Source organism: Pavona decussata, unplaced genomic scaffold, assembly GCF_977016875.1.
Source record: "Pavona decussata unplaced genomic scaffold, jaPavDecu1.1 SCAFFOLD_58, whole genome shotgun sequence".
Lineage (NCBI taxonomy): Eukaryota > Metazoa > Cnidaria > Anthozoa > Scleractinia > Agariciidae > Pavona > Pavona decussata.
Window position 1 is genome coordinate 6,319,026 of NW_028145480.1, and position 8,159 is coordinate 6,327,184.

General features: G+C 39.4%; 1 pseudogene; it reads left to right on the forward strand.

Annotated features, from left to right (window-relative positions):
* Nucleotides 1-3,708: 3,708 nt before the first annotated feature.
* On the forward strand, nt 3,709-7,697 carry LOC146479929 (uncharacterized; annotated as a pseudogene).
* Nucleotides 7,698-8,159: the final 462 nt, after the last annotated feature.

Genomic DNA, 8,159 nt, shown 5'->3' on the forward strand with positions numbered 1-8,159 from the left:
TGAAAATGGAACGCTGGCGTTTTTTGACAGTTTTGATAATCCATGTCATGCTTGATAGATTCTTTTCTTAAAGTAAATGATTAGTTCCATTAAAAGTAAGTCAGACTGATTCCTGTACTGTTATGGCTTATCCAAATGTTTGGTCTGAACACCAAAGCTAAAAAATCCTTCTCACCAAGAAACACTCGGGAGGCCCTCAATTACAATCAGGTCATTTTTCATCCTTCATGTTTCCCCCATTTTTTGGACAAAATGTTATATTTACAAAATAATTGAAAATTCTCTTCACCCATGTAATAAATCTCTTATTGGCCAAGCTTGCACTGGAATGTACTAAGAGAATATCGGCTCTCAGTCTTTTTTGTACGGACCTCGGTAGGCTCTGTCTATAATGAAGTTCAAACCAAGTACAAAAACTGTTGCTAGAGCAGATTTCACAGATTTTTACAGAATCTTGTGTACAAATGTCATTTAACACTCCTCTTTTAAGGCCATGTGCACGATGTTGGTGTACAATGGCTACAAAATTATAATTTTCCACTTAAACCCGTTTAAATTCTGTCCTTGATTTATCCTGACAGGTAGAGGTAGACAGGTAGACAGGTAGAGCGGAAGAGGCATTCGGTAAATTTAAAACCAAACTTAAGTGCCATCTTAAGCAGTAACGCCTGTGGTACATGCTGCATTTATAACTTAATTATTTGTTTAGTCTTTTTAATGTTTCAATGTTTTGTCTTGTGCTGTGTCAGGGCTCCATTTAAACTAGCTCTGCTAAATTGGATGCCCCTGGATAAATATTGAATTAAATAAATAAATAAATACATACATAAATAATTACAAACAGATTCTTTATTATTTACGCTAACTATTTTGCTGTTTCCCTTGCAAAACAAATCTGTAATTATTCCTTCGGGTTATACTCCACTCAAAAAAAAAATCAAATTTGAAAGCAGATTAATGAACTTGTGGGTGAAACAATCTGTTACAAAACGTGAGTCATAATATCATTACATGTACATGTATAAAGGAAGGAAACCACTTACCTTTCTTTGCTTTCTCTTCATTTTTTCAAATCAACCTCCAAGCTGCTAAGTCTGCTGTTAAATGATATCAGCATAGGCTGACAAAGTGAGCATGCTGGTGGATTGCTAAATGGTGGTTCTTTGTGTCGGTTATCATCTCTGGACGTATGGTTACTTGTTTCCAGCAGATAGTTGGGATTCGCTGTCAGATCCAAATCCGACATGTTAAAGTCAGAGCAATGGTGTAAGCTCTGCATGAAAGAAAACTTCTCCCCCTGTGGTGTGCCCCGATCCAAAGATGGAGTAAACATTGTAGGTTGTGGTGAGCTGTTCCTTATGGTATGGAAAGGTTGGTAGGATAAGCTGGATGTGCCATCTGAAGCTTGGTGTGGTGCACTGTATCCATTATTTGTAGCCTGGTGGGGAGATGGTGAGGTGAATGAGATAACTAAAGATTGATGAGAAAGGGGTGACCCACTGGAGAAAACCAAAGCCCTATGGAGTGAGCCGTGGGTGTGACGTGAAGCCTGCGGACACCCTTCAGGTGTAACCAACAACTCACTTCCTCTCCGACAGCCGTCAGGTGTAACCAACAACTCACCTCCTCTCCGATAGCCTTCAGGTGTAACCAGCAACTCACCTCCTCTCCAACAGCTGTAATACTGCTGTAACTTATGAGATATGCGCTTTTTTCAAAATGAGTTTGTAAAAGGAATGCGTGCTATAAATTCAGCGGTTGATAATGATATAAATTGACTTTTTTTGTGAAGGTTAAGTTACTTATTAGAGCATTATTACTAATGTACTGGACAACATGGCGGGATTTACAAAGTTGGCAGTTTGAAATCGTGACAACTGCAAATGAATTGAACTTCGAGCTTAATGTTGATCAGTTCTTACCAACTCTTATAGGGCATTTAGCACATGAACATACCAAGATTGAACAAAAAGATTTCTTGCAGAACACCAAGAAACTCTGAGATCAATTGAAGTATTCAACTGCTACCTATGGACACCCGTGCCACCTTTTCTTAAGTTAAAATCTCTATTTGTCATCTACTGTCTAGGCAAATGCAAAGCTATGGCAATACTTTGAACTACTTACCTTACAGAGGACTTGGAAGGTTGACCTTGATGAAAACGAAGACAGACTCAGTGACAGACTGCAGGAGTTATAAAGTGTCGCGTTGCTTCCAAATTCAAATCTTGGCGGAACTTTTGATGATATTCATCACTTGAATAACCGCGGTTCCCTTCAAAGTGTAAGTAAGATGAAAACAACAACTTTGGTTTGGCTGGCAACAAAAACGTGTGAAGTTCTTCTCATGTTGTTTAGCACTGTTCGTTGCCGAAAAAGACTGCCTCACATGCACATGATTCAGTGGTAAAACACCGTATCAAAGTTTTCAACCAAAAAATTAAATGACATTTCGCATTTATACACTTCATTTCGATCTTTTCCAAGCACATACGCCATACCAGCCACTGATTGGGCGCCATGTTTGTTTTTGTTGCCACAACGTGTCACGCGGAAACGGGTCACCGCTGACCATGTGATATCTGTTCACTGTGTGGTGATTCTCTGTACAACATGGCAGTTCTCAGCAAAACTTTCGAAACTACAAGCGATCAACATAGTTCTCTGAAACGAGAAAAGTCACTGATGTACAACAAGCTGTTTTTCGAGACATTCCCTGATGCTATTTTGCAATTAAAAACATCTTGTTCTCTCTCAAGCTGCTGGGAAATTCAGTATTTGTTTCCTCACCATCTCCATCGTGACCTGGCTCTACGTGACCTCAACACATCGAGAATGGCTGTTCTGGTATTTCAATCATTGGCAACGTATCTCAAAATGATCGATTTAAAGTATATCAAGGTAATTCAACACCTGGCGATATTCAAAACCGCAATAACGTCACTGTGCATTCGTGACAAGTGTCCCGTGGAAACAAACTTCAGTCGAGCTTTGTTTGCTGGCCATTACAAAATCAAGAGAAAGCCTTGCACTCGTGATGAAAGTGATTTCAGTTTATCAGGGGAGGAGAGACGGAACAGCTGAATTGACTCCTTCAGTGCGACAACGACTACCGGTTTTAAGACTGCGAGGAAGACCTGGAGGAGACAAGGAAAAATGGTTATGTGGCATTTGTGGCAAGTTGCTCGCGTCCAAGAGAAATCTTGATCAGCATGTGGACTCGAGTCATGTCAATCACCCAGATTTAAGCTGCATTACAACAGCTAATGGATTGCTTAGTTGGAAGTGTAATGTATGTTACAATTTTCTTTCTTCGAAGCAGCGAGTGATTTCACATTTAACATGATTTAACTAAAACTCATGGTAAAAGAAACCTTGGACAAGAACACAAACAAAACCTAAATTCACGAACAATATTGTGGAGAAGAAAGCGCTCTGCTGATGGCTGTCTGTTTTGTTCCTGAACAAAGTTTAACCTCCAGGAGTTGCTCTAATAGTGTGAATGAACTGCCAGATCCTGAAGGAGTACCGATGAAATCTGCTTTGAGCTTTCATAATTTCTCTCAAGCTATTTCAGAAGAAGAACTGGAGAACTTTGTACCTATTACACATGGGCAAAATGACCCTACCAGAAGCTCAGGGCAAAACAATGGGAATATTAGTAATTGCCTAGACTCCACTAATTCAGATTTTGATTCAATTAGTTGCATGGATACATCATACACATCAGACTCTGATTGTTCATCATCAAGCAGTCATGACACTACATGTAGCACTGATTACAGCTCATCTGAAACAGAGGATAGTACATCCAGTGATGAATCTGACTCGGAACAACCGGACAAATCAAAACCAGTATTGGCTGACTCTGCTAAGGTCCTTAGTGACAAAGAAAAACCGAGCCTTCTCATTTTGTCATACATTGCAAAATTTAAATTGAGTGGCTCCGCTTCTGTTGACCTTTTGGATCTCCTTAAACTAATTGCCCTAGAAGATACCACTCTACAATTCCTGACACTAGATGAAATTAAAGAAACACTCGGGAATTGTGTTATTAATGTCTATGATTATTGTGGAAAATGTTTTTCAGTATTTCCAAAGGATGAGAACATTTGTGACCGTGAAAGGCAAAACAGACACTAACGGAAAACCGTTCGAACGGCAAAAACGCACAGATGACGAACGGTTATCGAACGGTTCGTAAACCATTCAAACGGTTTGGTTGACCATTCGAACGGATGAATAGCATTATTCGAACGGTTTTATTGGCCATTCGAACGGATTGGTAAACCGTTTGAACGGTTTGATTAACCGTTCGAACGGATGAATAAATCGTTCGAACGGATGGCTAAATTGCTCAAACGGTTTGCGAAATAGTCCTGAACGGATAGTTTATGCTTTATAATTGAGCGAGCGATGTTGTTCTTTAGCCTCTTGATAATAATTTTCATTGTAGTCGGTGTTGTCATCACGCGTTATCAGTGATGTCAATTATCCAAGAACTTCTAGTCTTACGATCCAAAGAGAAGAACATAGTCATGCTGACCTTAAACCGTTAAGCGTTTTGAGCTTGATTCCGGTTTTGGTTCGCCGCTCGAATGGCTCAAGCGCTTTGCGAAATCGTTCCAAACAAATAAATTTACCTGCCTTTGAGAATAGAACGGGCAATCTTTATACTTGTGGCCTATAGTTTAATTTTCATTTTAGTCGGTGTTGTCATCACGCGTTATCTATTCTTGTGATCGAAAAAGAAGACTGTAATTAATCTGTGCTAATGTGGACCGTTTGAGAACTGAACGACACGTTCAAAACATTCGTTTGGTGCATGGTAGCATCTCAGATTTAGTCAAACCAAACTGATGTTTGTTTGAAACAATTTGATGCTGGTTATCACACAGGGAGCAGATGAGTCCTATTTGACCGTATTTCCAGTTTATAGATTCACTGTACAAAAATTAATGTAGCGCGGAACTACAAGTTGTTGATTCAAACCACCGTACGTGATCGAACTGTAAACATACGATCCTTTTGCGTGTGTTGAAATCCTATCCTACCCTCATGACGAATGCCGCATACAGTAGAGAACGGATGTTGAAACCGTTCAAACGGTTGTTGCAATTCTTCGAACGGACGTTCTACTAGTTGCTGAATGGATAAAATAAAATAATATTAATGGATACAATTAACCGTTCGAACGGATGCAAGAACCGTTCGAATGGATGCAAGAACTGTTCGAACGGATGCGAGAACCGTTCGAACGGATGCGAGAACCGTTCGAACGGATGCGAGAACCGTTCGAACGAATGTTGCAATTAACTTCGAACGGATGTCAGAACCGTTCGAACGGATGTCAAAGCCGCTCGAACGGATACGCAAACCGTTCGAACGGCTTGTTGAACGCTTTGAACGGATTTTTTTTGGCATTCGAACGGATAACGAACGGTTAACCTCTTCAAACGGATAACCGTTAGTGTCCGTTTTGCCTTTCACGGTCACAATTTTATCAATGCAATAAAACAGATAGTGGAGGAAATCAATGCACAGGATTGCGTTATCGTGGAGGTTTACAAAATCAGGCTAAGAAGCAGAGAGACCTTTACTTTGTGACTGTTTCATTAGAGCAACATTTGACCAAGCTCTTGGAGCGTGATGACATTTGGGCAAAATTTCACCAGTATCTAAATAAACCAAACTCTACAAGTATCAGAGACATTGTTGATGGAACAGTTTACAAGAAATACGAAGTGTAGGATTTCTTGCCAATGAAGATAGTTTATCTTTACTTTTCAATACAGATGGCATTCCTTTGTACAAATCTCCAAAGGTCCACATTTGGCCTGTTTTTCTTGCAGTAAATGAACTTCCTCCAGAGGAATGGTTTGCAAAGAAAAACCTGATTCTCTGGGGACTATTACAAGGAAAGGGACAACCAAGGTTTTCAACCTTTTTCGAAGTATTTACAGATGACCTCATCTGACTTAAGTTCAAAGGGTTCTCTATCATGAAGACGTTCCATCCAAAACTTATGCTGTCACTGGGCACTACTGACTTCCAAGGGAAAGCTCATCTCATGTCTATGAGTCACCATAATGGTGTCAATGGTTGCAAAATTGCACAGAAGAAGGTTATACGACTAAGCAAGGAAAAGGGCATGTGCGTTGCTATCCATTTAAAGACCCTCCTTCTTCATTACGAACAAGTGAAAGTGTAGTAGAGGATTCCCTGACTGCAGTGGAATGTCGTTATATGATGATGTCACTCCATTGGCAAAGCTACCTTGGTTTGACCTGGTGCTTGGAATAGTTCCTAACTACATGCATGGTGTGTTACTGAGAGCAACAAAGCAACTTCTTAACTTTTGGTTGGCCTCATCAAAATTTAAGAAGCCTTGGTTCATTGGACACAAGATAAAAGCTATTGACAAAAGACTAAAAGACACGAAACCACCAGATTTTATACAGAGACTTCCAAGGCAACTGGAAACAAGCCGCGCTTATTTCAAGGCATCTGAACTACAAGCGTGGCTGCTTTACTATTCTGTTCCTTATATTATTCCTGTTGCCTAATTGACATCTTACCTGAAAGATACCTACAACATTTTGCTTGCCTTGTAGAAGGTGTATACATACTGCTTGGAGACAATATAACACCAGATTTACTAGCTTTGGCTAGAGATATTTTATCTAACTTTTACAAGAATCACCAAGCTCTTTATGGTGAAAGCAACTGCAGTTTAAATGTACATAATGTTGGAGCTCATTTAGTGACTTATGTGGAAGCATGGGGGCCTCTTTGGGCATGGTCATGCTTTCCTTTTGAAGATATAAATGGAGCACTACTGGAGAATGTCCATGGGACAGGGAATCAGTGTCGCCAACTTATTTGGATGTTGTATGCACAAAATAGCCTTCGACTTAACTGTCACCTAATTCCAGACAAGAACATACGATGCTTTGTGGAGCAAATGCTTTCTGCTGAGAAAAGCCTGCGAAATGTAAAGAGAGCAGTAAACTGTCAAATCGCTGGAGCTCTTAAGAAGTGGAGCGTGAATAATGAGATTTATGAAAAGGCATCTTTAGTGCTTGACTCAAATAATTTCAATGTGCCAGTTATTTTAAATAGTCATGTCATTTATTCGAGATTTATGAAAAAATAAAAAAAACACTGGATGCGCTGTTCTAATAGAGGACAATAGAGGAAACTACATGGCCTTTGTTGAATACTTTTTATTTGAAAGTAACCTCAAAGCTGTTTGTGCTGTAATTAAACGCATAATTTTAGACTTTGAAAACCCTTTCCTGGTATGTGACAAGCCACGGCACCTCCTCAGAATTGTAGGTGAAGATGATAAGTACACTGTTGTCCCAGCGGAGTATATACTTGAAAAAATTCTATATCTTTCTGGCAACCCAAACAACATGTGTGTGGCGAGGGCTCCAAATTTCTGTGGTCATTGTCGTTGAAATTGCCTGTACTTTCTGGAAAAAAGGCACTTATTTGCTCCATTCACAGTTTGTAAAGTTTTCACTTTTAACCTTTTATACATAGTGAGAAAAGAGTGGGATCATTATACAATAAAAAGCTGGAATAAAGGGAACATTTCTTTTATTCTTGTTAAATGTAAATAAGCTGAAAATTATTTCTGGCTTATTCCAGTTTCCTCCAAGAAATAATGACTGGCAAAAGCTGTCAATTTCTGGCAACAACTGGCAGTTCCATCAAATTCTAGCTGTTGACAGCATTTGCACAAACTTGCACAAACTGGAAAAACATTTTCTGTCAAAAAGCTGGAATTTGATTCTGGAACAAACCTGTCAAATTTTAGAAATTTCTGGAAACTTCCAGAAGCTGGCAGAAAGCTAGAAATTCGTTTTGTAAGGGTTATATGTCCTTTTATCCTCTGAGTTAGTGAAAAAACAACGAAAAAGTATTACATGACTCGCCGAATTTTCGACAGGCTGCATTACATTTTGAGCCACACATGGCTGACTTCGCACATTGTTTACACTGTTTTCAGCGTTCAGAACGTTCGTATGGTTCAACAGCTGTTATCTAATTAGCATCCAAAACGTTCAAAAATGGGCGTTTAGTTGGCAGCGTTTCTATTGTTTAGAAAATTTACGTTCCTATCGTTTATAATGTTCACAACCTTCAAAAGG